The following is a 14,368-nucleotide window of genomic DNA, read 5'->3' on the forward strand; positions in this document are numbered from 1 at the left end:
CTTAGTGTAAAGGTCTGGTAGCTTCAGCTTAGCTTTGCCACTGGTCACCACAATCTTGAGGCAAAGAACTATTGTTTTCACAACCTCCTCAGTGGGTAGGACCTCAGAGAAGAGCTCTAGGATTCATTTCTTAATGCCAAAAGTAATAGAACTACAGAGGTATGTTCTTGCTGATTTAAAAGTTGCTTTTCGATATGTCAAATTCTCACCTATATTTGTTGTTGTTTTTTCTTTTTTTCTTTTTTTTGCGGTACGCAGGCCTCTCACTGTTGTGGCCTCTCCCGTTGCGGAGCACAGGTTCCGGACGTGCAGGCTCAGCAGCCATGGATCACAGGCCTAGCCGCTCCGCGGCATGTGGGATCTTCCCAGACCGGGGCACGAACCTACGTCCGCTGCATCGGCAGGCAGACTCTCAACCACTGCGACACCAGGGAAGCCCTGTAGTTTTGTTTTAAATGTTCCTCCTTATCTGTCTTTTCTTTACCATTTCCAAACCTAAGAACTGTGGGTTATCTATAATCAGCCTTTAATGTTTTCATTACCCTCAGTTGGTGAATATTTGAAGAAACTGGGAATTCTTTTTTTTTTAATAGACCTTTATTGAAGTATAATTGCTTCACAATACCGTGTTCGTTTCTGTTGCACAACAAGGTGAATCAGCCATATGCATATATATGTCCCCATATCCCCTCCCTCTTGAGTCTCCCTCCCATCCTCCCTATCCCACCCTTCTAGGTCATAGCAAAACACCGAGCAGATCTCCCTGTGCTATGCTGCTGCTTCCCACCAAAACTGGGAATTCTTGAAGCTCTGGTAGTTGCTTGAGAGAGAGTCAACAAATAACAGGGTACAGAAAAGCCTCAAGTAAAACTAGATGGGTATTACTGGGTACGCATGATGTAAGGATACACATAGTCTTTTATGTTGTGGAGTCAAAATGTGCCATCTGAACCGAATAAAAACTGTACAGTTTATTAGCTTAAAAAAAACCTGGTCGGGCTTCCCTTGTGGCGCAGTGGTTGAGAGTCCACCTGCTGATGCAGGGGACACGGGTTCGTGCCCCGGTCCGGGAAGATCCCACATGCCGCGGAGTGGCTGGGCCCACGAGCCATGGCCGCTGAGCCTGCGCATCCGGAGCCTGTGCTCCGCAACGGGAGAGGCCACAACAGTGAGAGGCCCGCGTACCGCAAAAAAAAAAAAAAAAGAGAGAGAAAGAAAGGAAATAAGGTCTTCCTTATTTTCCTTAGCAGTTACAAATTTACCTATTGGTATCAATCCAAATTAAGCAGAGAATAAGGTAAAGTTATTTTAAACATTTGGTAATTTGTGTTTTAAGTCCTACTGACAATATTAAGAAACCCATAATTTAAATCACAAATCATGTGAAATAGTCATTTTCTTTAAAAATGCTGGGTTTCTTGGCCTATGTTATAAAAAAAAAAATATTATAAGGGACCGATTACAGCAGGAATTTTATAGAACATTTGTGGAATGAAATATGTGAAGAATTTCTCTAGTTTATTTCCTTCAAATGAGCCACACCATAAAAGTGGTTACAACACACTTTTATATATGTAAATATATCCCTGGGCCCTCTTAATTGTTGGTAGACTAGGTTTGCTATGAAAGAACTGAAGAACTCCAGCTGGATTCTGTCCTCAATTGTTACTGAATGTTTGATTTAATTATCTAGCTGAGCTGCTGTAATTAGTATCCACAAACTTTGTCCTATGGTGACTTGAATTAGACTTTAGGGAAGGCTGTTACCATCTGGATGGGTCCTCTGAAATATAGCATTCCACCTGGGCAGCTAACCCCAGAAATTAATGTCCATTCAGTTTCCATTCCCTCCTCCTAATGTGTTTGTGTACTGTTCAATGACAACTGTAACATGTTTGTAGTACAAACAGTACTTTGAATTTGGGGTTTAGATCTCTTCAGGCTTTCTCATGTGGCTGGAATGTTGGCATGGCTCAGAAAACAAAAGTCAACTTAAAAAAAAAAAAGTTGGTTCTTCCAGGAAGAAAGAGATGGCTATCCAGCTTGACAAATGCAGTGTAATGTGAACAGGGCAGCAGGGCTAATTCTGTTAAGCGACCGCTACAGGCCTTTGCTTGTCTTGGACTTTCAGCCTTTTGCTGCATGCAGGGTGGGCCTTGTTAAACTGCCAGTTCCACAATTTTATATCCAAAGGCTTTTGACCATTTTATATCAGGCTTTGCTTCTCCGTTGTGATTTTTCAACAGCAAAGTTCAAAGTGCTCTGGGACTTTTGTTTCTGAGGCCGTGATAACACTTAGCAGACTAGGTGATTGTTGTTTGCTGAATGCAGGCTTAGAAATGGGGTTCTAAGAGGAAAACATAATCGAATAAAATCATTGATTTGGATACGACAGTGGGCTTTGCTAATTTCTGTTGGCTGGTACTTTTTTAAAGTTTGAGTTGGTCATCGGATCTCTGTTTCCACTGAACCGTTTCAGAAACCAGAATACAAGGCTGAGTTTCAAGGTGAAGAGCAGTGTGGGGTTATCTTTCTACTGCCGGGGCATTCTCCAGCTCGGCAAGGTTCTCGACATTGTGGAGATGTGTATTAAGCACTTACATTACCTCATCTGTGTCAAGCTTAACTGAGGCACAGATCATTTAAAAAGTAGCTCCAAGTCCTGAGGCCCAGTGCTGAAAATCTAAGAGCTGAAAATCAATGTCACTCGATGGATACAAATCAGCAAGCCTCATTCAGCACACATTTATTAAATACCTGTAATGTATTAGACACTCTACTAACCATGTGTCCCATATTGTGCAAAACAATAAATAAACATCCAGTTAAAAGTTTCTAAAAATGACCAGATCTCCAACCAGCTCCATCAGAACCCTCAGACAAGTTTATATACTAAGCAGATTGCTGAATCCTACCCTAGATCTACTTAACCAGACTGAGGGGGAGGCTAATTTTGTATTTCTAACATGCTCCCCAGTGATTCTTATGACTAATGTTTGAAAACTATTCTAGGCCCATGACACTCAAATCTGGCTAAATATTTGAATCACCTGGTGAATTTAAAACCACCCAAGGGGTGGTGTGATGAACTGGGAAATTGGGAGATTGGGTTTGACATATATACACTAATATGTATAAAATGGAAAACTAATAAGAATCTGCTCTATAAAAAAATAAATAAAACTCTAAAATTTAAAACAAACAAGCAAAACCACCCAAAGACATAGTACCACAGCAGATGGATTAAATCAGGCCCTCTGGAGGGAAGAGGGTTCCTGGAATCAGTTTGTGTTTGTTTTTGTTTTTGTTTTTTAAGAGCTCTTGGAGTGATTCCCGTACGCAGTCAAGGCTGAGAAGAAGCCTGGACAGTAAGCCTTACAGGAATTCACAAGAGAGAGAAATGACTCCCATCTGGGGAAGGCGGGTGCTACCTTTAGTTTCTTCTCATATCTTGTAAGAGACATTATGTTCTCTTTGGAAAGTGTCTGTGTATGGGTTTATTACTGTTAATAAAATGAAATACTTATACAGCATCCATCTAAGAAATAGAGTATTTTTATAAACACTACTTAATCTCATTTATCCTCAATTCATCCCTTGTAATGTAATTAGAAGAAGAATTTATTACTGTCCCCAATACAAATAAAGCAGAAGATCAGTACTTTGCCCGAGATTACACAGCAAGTTCATTCTAAAAACCTGACTCCACTGAGTTTGCTTCCAAGAAAAGTTTTTTTAAAAAAAATAGTCTTTAAACAGTGCTGGTTGAAATGAACCTATTCAATTCTGAAAATTATTCAAATATACATTTTGCACATGCATATCCCATAATAGACTGTCTTTCTTTTGGCATTCTTTCTTTTGTTTGTAAATGAGGGGATATCCTGAAGGTTTGACAATCTTTTTATTTCCCTGTTTTACTGTCCCCATAAGTCAATAGCATTGAGTAAACTAATGGGCTTACTCAGTTAAGGTTTTCACCTGTCCAGTTTTCCCAGAGCTTTCCCAGTTTTAGTACTGAAAGTCCCATACCCAATAAACCACTCAGTCCTGGGCAAACCTGGACAGTCTCTATCAAAAGTGGAAGTAGCCATGCTTTAAGGATCATGGAACCTGAGAATTTGCATTTCTAAAAGTTCCTATGTGATGCTAATGCATAGATGGGATGCAAGATCATACTTTGAGAACGAGTACTAGAGGTGCTAGGTAGACTTCAAGCTGAGCATAGGTAACAGGCGGTATAGATGGTGTCTTGGCACCAAAGAGCTAGAAGCAGACCACATTAGGTAGAGATGTAGCCTGGGGGCCAAGGCTAACATGGCAGGACCCAGGCTATAAGGACCTGGAGTACTAGACAGATAATGACAAGAGGACCTCCATTATAAAGAAGTATGACCAAGACCTTTCTACTAGATGTAGGTGCAAGGTGGCTCCTCAACCTTAGATCAAGGCAAAATTCAGTTCCGGGGCAACAATGCAAGGTCACAGACTTAATGTCCAGTCAGTGAAGCTATTGATTAGGAATTCTTAAAGATCCCCTAACAAGAATAAAAGTATGGGGACCAACCATCCTTGTTGCCCAGGACTTTCCTGATTTTAGCACTGAAAGGCCAAGGCCTGGGTAATTCCTCGGTCCTAGGACAGTTGATCTCAGGAGACTGGAGCCCAGGTCCACCTCCATCTCTTGGTCAGATGGCTGCAGCCATAGGAAAGGAAGGCACAGGTAGGAAGAGAAGAGTCCAGCTGGAGATAGAAGCACAGAACAAGGATGGTCATTTCAGCCCATGGCCTTCAAGAGAGGGAAAAAGGGCACCCAGGAAAGTAGTCTATAAATGTTGAAATGCATTTGCTTTAAATGGTCAAAAAACATTAAATGACTCCACAGGCCTTCAGTTTTTCTAAACTCATGAAAGGGGAAAAGTTCAGCACAAACAGAATAATCCAGACACCCCATAGATGGAAGTCACTCTCACTGCCTTTTGACAATCATCACACACACTTAAGATCCCACTGTAAGTATAACCTTAAAGGGCCCTGATATGTGCACACACACTCCAATAGGGAAAAATTTTTGTAAATATTGGCAGGTATCCCGTGTTATTTTGGGTCCCCACCATAAAAAAAAAAAAATTTAGCTAAGTAAACACAGTTCAAGATGACTGAAACATGAAAGAATATTTAAATCTAGGAAAAGAGTCTCTCTGGTTGAAAAGTGATTTTACCTAAGATCCTTAGTGCAATCAGCTAGCATGCCAGAGCCATTCAAATCTCTCCAGGACTGAATATTAATTAACATTCCACCAGAATGGCGAGCACGAGGCCACTATGGACAACAGCACATCCTACGAGTAACAATAGATTTTTAAGTTGTTCTTCGTGAAGGTCATCCACAAACTGTATAAAAATAAATTGACAACAGAAAATTTTCCAACTGTAACAAGGATCATCACTAAGGAAAGTACCAAAACCAGCATAAAGAATCCACAAGCCAATGCTGAACTAACCCATCTTTCCAGTGACCAAGTAAACCTTGCTAAATGCGGCATACATGGAAATAATCTCCTCAGTCATACTTAAAATAGTCACTATGGTGATGAACTTCAGCCTAAATGGATGAGGAAGAAGAGTGCCCCAGTATGCTGATTTTTCATGGATTGAGAAGAAATTGATATAACCAAGGTCTTCAAAATGCAAGTATGGGGACTTCCCTGGTGGTCCAGTGGTTAAGGCTTCACCTTCCAATGCAGAGGGTGCCAGTTAGATCCCTGGTCAGGGAGCTAAGATCCCACACGCCTCGGGGCCAAAAAACCAAAACATAAAACAGAAGCAATATTGTAACAAATTCAATAAAGACTAAAAATGGTCCACATCAAGGAAAAAAAAACAATCTCTTTTAAAAAATGCAAGTATGTTCCTCCTGGACGAGCCATTCGTCTGATAAATTGCAACGCCCTCACAGAGCCCTAGTGAGACGCCCTCACAGAGCCCTAGTGAGGAAGACGCCCTCACAGAGCCCTAGTGAGAGTTCAGAGCAGACAAGAAGATTGAAAATCTCCCAGATAATCTTGGAAAGAACACCAAATAAACATGAGATTACTCACTCATGCAATCACTCATTCAACAAATAGTTATTAAGTGGCATCTATATGCCAGATCCGAGGTGCTATGGATATTCATGCTTGTGTCTCCCCCAAATTCATATGTTGAAGCCCTAATGCCCAATGTGATGGTATTAGGAGGTGAAGCCTTTAGGAGGTGATTAGGTCATGAAGGTAGAGCCCACATGATGGGTTTAGTGCCTTTATAAGAAGAAACACATGCAAACTTGCTCTCTCTCTCTCTTCCATGTAAGGATACAGTGAGAAGGTGGCCATCTGCAAACCAGGAAACAGGCCCTCACCAGACATTGAATCTGCTGCTTTCACGTTTAATGTACCACTAAGAAGTAAAGGATGTAGGTGGCTCTAACACCTACTAGACTCTACGACCTACTAGGTGAACACTCACAATAGCCATGCTAATTCTAAACAATACATTTGGGGGAAAAAAATGGAAGCTTAAGGGTTTTGTTTTGTTTTTCTTCCAAATTGAGAAGTTCCTAGACATTGAAAATGAAATGTTCTGCTCATTTGGAGGAAATCCCTAGACAGGTGGCTGGCAGAGGTCCCACCTCCCAGTATGGAAAAGCCTACGAGCAGAAGATCTGCCTGCTCCCAGCCAGAGAGTAGGCCTTTCCTCCGCCAAGGTCTAAGCCAGGCTTTGCCTCCCTGAATTCTTGCCAGAGGGTGGTCCTCCATGTAGGTCTATTAAATTCTTCTTTTAAAACCTAAGTTAACCAGAGTCAACTTCTGTATTTGAAACCAAGAATCCTGGGTATGGTACATCCACACAATTATAGGAGAAAATATCTTCAAAATATTTTTTAATGGGTGGGTAGAAGATAGAAAGGGGTGAGAGAGGAAGGCAGAAGGAAGGGAAAAACAAATATTCCATCCATCAATGGAAAAAAAAAACCTTTGAAAATGTGTATTGTCTTCTACTCTGATTTCTTTTGGATGCAACTTATGGGTCCACGAGCCAATAACCACTGGTATTCAGTATATTAATAGACATCAAGTTGTGGGGACAGAAGGGATACAACATGATGTCATGGCTACACAAACAGCAGCAGGTTGATAACTTAAAGTTACAGAAAAGAACAGTATCGCCTTTCAAATAGTAATTGGTCCCTGACATCTACATGCCAAGTATTGTCAGACTCATGTCCATGGCTGTAGGTATTCTACGTCATTTTCAGTATTTGGGCACAAGTTAATGGAAAACAAAAAAACACTGTTTAGTTCAGATTCTTCTTTTTTAATGCAATCGGCATTGTATAAATGTTTACTTTAAAAAATTTTTTTTGCAGGGGGAATAGGGCTTAATTTATTAGCAAATTGCTAGGGGGAATTTATTAACTACACGATTTCTTTTTTAAAAGGTTCATATATTATGCAGCTCTTCCAGACTCTAAAAGCACAAATTATTGTGCTTAAGGCCTTTGATTTTCAGTTCTTCAGCATAAACCTCACATAGCAAGGCACAGACACTGGGCATTTCTCCCTGGAGTCACTTTGCCTTATTATCAGGGCTGGACTTAAGTATCCTTCCCTGGAAGGGGCACAAAATCTCACATTATAGGACAAACATTCTGGAACCAGTACAAAGAGGCACAGTCATGTTGCAGGATGCGGTTTCAGCCAAAGGTGATATGATCACAAGGCTAGGTTAAGAGAGGAAATGACAATCAGTTGTCTTGAGTGTGTTCCCAATACCTGGAGTCTCCCTGCTCTTTTTCCTTTCTAACTCTGCAAGTCTCACTTACCACTGATGGGAATAATTAGTAATAAGAGCCGGAAGCAAAAGCTTTGGGACACTTGAGCTCTTTTGAACACAATGTAATAATAGTAATAAACTCACAAAAGAATCACTGAATTGAGGGCAGATTCTATTACACCAAAGAACCTGTACTATGATATTAATTAAGAAGATTGTTCTAAACTATATACTATACTCAGAGTTAAAACTCTCTCAAAACATCCTGCTCCACCTAAGAACCATTAACTCTCCGGTTTTCACACCTGGGTGACAGGTATTCACACTCTGGATCTTTGATCTGACTCACTTTTCCATCATTAGAAGATTCAACATACAGGTGTTACACTACATGCAGAAGATTATGTTAATCATAATCATTCATTCATTGATTCATACATTCAAGCAACGACTGAATTGTGTGCCTGCTCACAAGGAACTGAAATTCAGATTCAGCTCATATATTTTGAGTATCCACCATTTAATAGGTATTGAGCTGAACACTTTATGTAGGCACTGATCACATGCTAGGTATTGAGCTAGTTACTTTAAGGAGTTATCTCATCTGTTCATAACAACCTTTGCAGTAGGCACTAGCATTTTCTTTTACAGATAGCAAACTGAGACTCAGAAAAGTTAAGTGACTTGTCCAAAGTCATATAATCATCCAAGCTTTAAAATTGGTCTTTTAGCCCTAAGTCCTCTGGCTCTTTCCAACTGGTAATATTTTCTGTCTCATGATCCTGCCTTAACATCCTTGCTCTATGTAAAAGGGTGTCTGATCAGGAAGAAAGAAAGCCACTTAGACTTTGATCAGGAAGAAATGAAACCACTAACTGTTGGAATCAGCTTTGCCCATGAGCTGATAGATTAGTTCACACCACCTCAAGCAAACACAAACCCCAGAGACATGGCACACATCAAATCTTTTCAGTTCTTGGGAGCATGGTGCCCAAAGGCTGCTACTTATAACTGCAGCAGAGACATATAAACAGATGGATGTGACATATTCCAGAAATGGCAGTTACATAATTTCTAGATTTTTCTAACTGACTCTTACAACTTGTCCAAGACTGAGAATGATTTACCAGGTTCATCCCAACAGGATAATCAAAAAGAAATCATTTCCCAATTAAACAAGTACAAATTTAATTATACCTCTTTCTTGGCTCCATTATTTTGAAATTTCTAACTCGGTGAGGTTTTTAACTTTATTTTTTTCTTTTTAATTTGTGGAAAGAGGCCATATACACATGTTTAGGTAAGAGCATAGGTTCTGAAATTAGACTGCCTGGATTCAAACCCTGGCTCTATTACCTAGTGGTTATGGAAAAAAGCATATTGCTTTACTGGGATTCAGCTTCCTCATCCATAAAATGGGTATAAAGTGCTTAGAACAAAATCTGGAATATACTAAATAAATGCTTCCCTTTTTTTTTTAATTCTACTAGTATAAAGGAATATACAATTAAACCCATCCATGTCCTCCAGTTTCTACTACAGTTTGGGATAAACTGTAGTATCAGTTTAGGTAGATAAATGATAGATAGATAGATAGATAGATAGATATAGAGATGGGTATAGATAGAGACAGATAAAGAGAGAATCTATGTATACGTAGTTATTCTACGTATACAGGCATACCTCGTTTTATCATGCTTCGATTTACTGTGCTTTACAGATACTGAGGGGGTTTTTTGGTTGGTTGGTTGGGTTTTTTTTGCGGTACGCGGGCCTCTCACTGTTGTGGCCTCTCCCGTTGCGAAGCACAGGCTCCGGACGCGCAGGCTCAGCGGCCATGGCTCACGGGCCCAGCCACTCCGCGGCATGTGGGATCTTCCCGGACCGGGTCATGAACCCGTGTCCCCTGCATCGGCAGGGGGACTCTCAACCACTGTGCCACCAGGGAAGCCCGATACTGCGTTTTTTACAAATTGAACGCAACCCTGCTTCATGCAAGTCTATCAGCACCTTTTTTCCAACATTTGCTCACTTTGTGTCTGTGTCACATTTTAGTCATTCTCACAATGTTTCAAACTTTTTCATTATTATTATATTATATTATTATATGTGTTATAGTGATCTGTGATCAGTGATTTTGATGTTACAACTACAACTCACTGAAGCCTCAGATGATGGTTAGCATTTTTTAGCAAAGTATTTTTAGTTAATGTATACACATTGTTTTCTTAGACATAATGCTATTGCACACTTAATGGACTACAGTGCAAACGTAACTTTTATATGCACTGGGAAACAAAAAATTTGTCACTCTCTTTATTGCTATATTTTCTTTATTGCAGGGGTCTGGAACCAAACCCACAATATCTCTGAAGTATGCTTTTATACAGTCACAGACAGACACAAATACATATACTTATGTATACATATTTATATATAATGTGCATATGACTTGCGTGCATGTTCTACTTTTTCACAAATATAAGTACACCATACACGTTGATTTTCTCCTTTAAAATATTTTTGAAGATATTTCTATATTGACACATTTATATCTACCACATTCTTCTACAAGTGATGCATAATATTCTATTTTATGGATATACCATAATTTATTTAACTAGGTTCCTACTGACAGATATTCAAGGTGTTTCCAATATTTTGCTACCTAAAAAACAATATTATAATGAGCATCCTTGTGCATACATGTGAGAGCTTATCTGTAGAAAACTCTCAGAAGAGTGAATTTTGGGTTGAATATTCTGTGTATTTTCAATTACTATGGATATTGCCAACTACTTTCTTAAAAAGTTGAGCGAGTTTAACCACCAGCAAAACATGAGAGTCTTTGTTTTTCAATACCTTTGTCAAGATGCACTTTTCAATGCCAAATTAGTAGGAGAATACTAATGACATTTTATTATAATCTGAATTTGCATTTAACCTATGAGTGAATTGGGTATATTTCCAATGTTTACATATTTTAATTTCCTTTTCAAAATTGGTTTTAGGTCACCTGCTCCAAAGATGGTTATTGATACTTGAATTTTGTAGAAGACATATGCTGGTTCTCCTGTAGATTATTCTTCAGTAGTTGAAATTGGCAATACATGCTTCTTTGAAATTCAGTGCTGCTGAGCATAAATTCATGGTATTTATTAAAGAAAAATGTATCAGTACCTACATTTTTCATTCCTATCATGAGGAGTTACAGGTGAGGAGGAAGACATCTATACCTATGTCACACTACCTCAAAAGAGGCTTGACAAGATTTTGATTTTTTGTGTGTGTGTGTATTTTTAACAAGGATTCCCATTTTTAATAAGTACTTGAAGGTGATTCTAATGCACTGCTAGCGTTGAAAAGTACTAGTCGCTAGGATTCCCCTGGTGGCGCCAGTGGTTAAGAATCCTCCTGCCAATGCAGGGGACACGGGTTCGAGCCCGGGTCCGGGAAGATCCCACATGCTGCAGAGCAACTAAGCCCGTGCACCACAACTACTGAGCCTGCCCTCTAGAGCCTGCAAGCCATAACTACTGAGCCCACGTGCCACAACTACTGAAGCCCGCGTGCCTAGATCCTGTGCTCCACAACAAGAGAAACAACCTCAATGAGAAGCCCGTGCACCTCAACAAAGAGTAGACCCCGCTCGCCACAACTAGAGAAAGCCCGCGCGCAGCAATGAAGACCCAATGCAGCCAAAAATAAATAAATAAATAAATTTATAAAAGAAAAAAGAAACTACTAGTTGATGTTACAAACTCACATGGATATATTTATTATAAATCCCCTGCCACCTTTCTGCCAATATACTCTAAGATGTATTCTTTTGACATTCTTTTTTAATATTATTTTCCATTATGGTTTATCACAGGATATTGAATATAGTTCCCTGTGCTATACAGTAGGACCTTGTTGTTTATCCATCCTATATATAATAGTTTACATCTGCTAATCCCACATTCCCAGTCCTTCCCTCCCCGACCCAAGATTTTGACTTGATGCTATATGAATATAAAGAGAAATTCTCCATCCCACACCTTGGTCCAAAACTTGAGTTAAAAGTACTTCTGAAATTGGAATATGAATTTGAGAATTGCCAGATCTAAGTGGTGAAACCTCTCTGAGGTGAAACTCTGCTGAGTTCTTACATACCTTAAATAATTAGTGGACAGACAGCAAAAGAACATCCTTAATTTTTCTTCCATAGAAGATCTTCCAAAGTTGATGCTGACAGGTTACTTGTGCCCTAGGAAATTCCTTGCTTTCATTCTTCATATTCCTTGAAAAGCATTCTATTGTCCCATTTTAACTTCCAATAGAGAATTTTCCAAACATCGGAAGTAAAAGAACATGAAGCAAACAAATTTATTTTATTTGTCTGAAACAGAGTGTCTTCTAATATCAAGAGTAAATTCCTTGGGATTGCTGGGTCGTATGGTAGTTCTATTTGTAGTTTTTTAAGGAACCTCCATTCTGTTCTCCATAGTGGTTGTACCAATCCATATTCCCACCAGCAGTGCAAGAGGGTTCCCTTTTCTCCACACCCTCTCCAGCATTTATTGTTTCTAGATTTTTTGATGATGGCCAGTCTGACTGGTGTGAGATGATATCTCATTGTAGTTCTGACTTGCATTTCTCTAATGATTAATGATGTTGAGCATTCTTTCATGTGTTTGTTGGCAATCTGTATATCTTCTTTGGAGAAATGTCTATTTAGGTCTTCTGCCCATTTTTGGATTGGGTTGTTTGTTTCTTTGTTATTGAGCTGCATGAGCTGCTTGTAAATTTTGGAGATTAATCCTTGATGGTCCAGTGGTTAGGACTTGGAGCTTTCACTGTCATGGCCCAGGTTCAATCCCTGGTCAGCGAACTAAGATCCCACGAGCCATGTGGCACGGCCAAAAAAAAAAATTGTAAATTTCTTATTTTTATTTTTCTATCAGCTATTAAAAATAAAACATAAAATGTACATTCATATGCACTATTTAGGGTGTTATAGGCATGACTGTTTTTGAAAAAAAGGTTTTAAAAATCTATTGCTTATTTATGGTTTAACATAATATGGTATGGTATAACACCTACTTACAAAAATGTGAGACTATAAATAAACATGACGAAAAATTATATATATATACATACATATACATGGTACATATTCATTCACAAATATCACAAAGTCTATATCTTCCAAAACAGTTGATTTGACAGGCTTTAATTTTTTAAGTTCCTCATTGGGAATTTTATTCATAGTCAATATTATGCAATTTTAAATAACCTTAACCATGGCTGGTATTCATTCTTTGAAAACGGGATAGTTTTCTCTAGCTACCTATTGCCTTTCTCTTCACCCCTCACATTAGCTTAACCTTCCATATAATCCCTGACCATATAATCCTATACAGAAATGTACATGTAAATATGTCTACATATATGAGCATTGTTATTTTACAAAAGGGGATCGTATAACTTCTATACCTTGCTCTCCTCACTCAGAAATATATTCAGGGACTTCCCTGGTGGTCCAGTGGTTAAGACTCAATGCTTCCAATGCAGGGGGCCTGGGTTCAATACCTAGTCAGGGACCTAGATCCCACATGCCGCAACTGAAGATCCCACATGCCTCAATTAAAGACCCAGCACAGCCAAATAAATAAATAAATAAATATTTTTAAAAATATATATATATATATCCAGAGAAAAACATGGCTCAAAAAGATACATGCATCCCAATGTTCATTGCAGCGCTGTTTACAATAGCCAACACATGGAAGCAACCTAAATGTCCATGGACAGATGAATGGATAAAGATGTGGTACATATATAAAATGGAATATTACTCAGCCATTAAAAAGAATGAAATAATGCCATTTGCAGCAACATGGATGGACCTGGAGATTATCATACTAAGTGAAGTAAGTCAGACAGAGAAAGAAAAATATCATGTGATATCACTTAGATGTGGAATCTAAAAAAAAAAAATGATACAAACGAACTTATTTACAATACAGAAATAGATTCACAGATTTAGAGAACAAACTCATGGTTACCAGGGAGAGAAGGGTGGAGGGGGAGAGATACATTGGGAATTGGGGAATGACATGTACACACTGCTATATTTAAAATAGAAAACAAAAAAGGACCTACTGTATAGCACAGGGAACTCTGCTCAGTACTCTGTAATAACCTAAGTGGGAAAAGAATTTGAAAAAGAATAGATACATGTATATGTATAACTGAATCAATCTGCGGTACACCTGAAAGTAACACAACATTGTTAATCAACTATACTTCAATATAAATTTTTAAAAAATTTAAATACCTTGTGGAAAATACTATAGGTCAAGAGATATAACACTAATGCATTATTTCTAATGAGGTTTTTGCCACTACAACATAAAGCCTTACACACTGATGCATTTCTTTCTGTGGAACAGAGTCCATGGACTGGGCAAAAAAAGCATACATATTTTTTTTAATTTAATAGATGTTGGCAGATGGATTTCTCCAAACCTATAACACCTCATATTTCTACCAGCCATGACCATGAGAG

Source organism: Orcinus orca, chromosome 5 (assembly GCF_937001465.1).
Source record: "Orcinus orca chromosome 5, mOrcOrc1.1, whole genome shotgun sequence".
NCBI classification, from domain to species: domain Eukaryota; kingdom Metazoa; phylum Chordata; class Mammalia; order Artiodactyla; family Delphinidae; genus Orcinus; species Orcinus orca.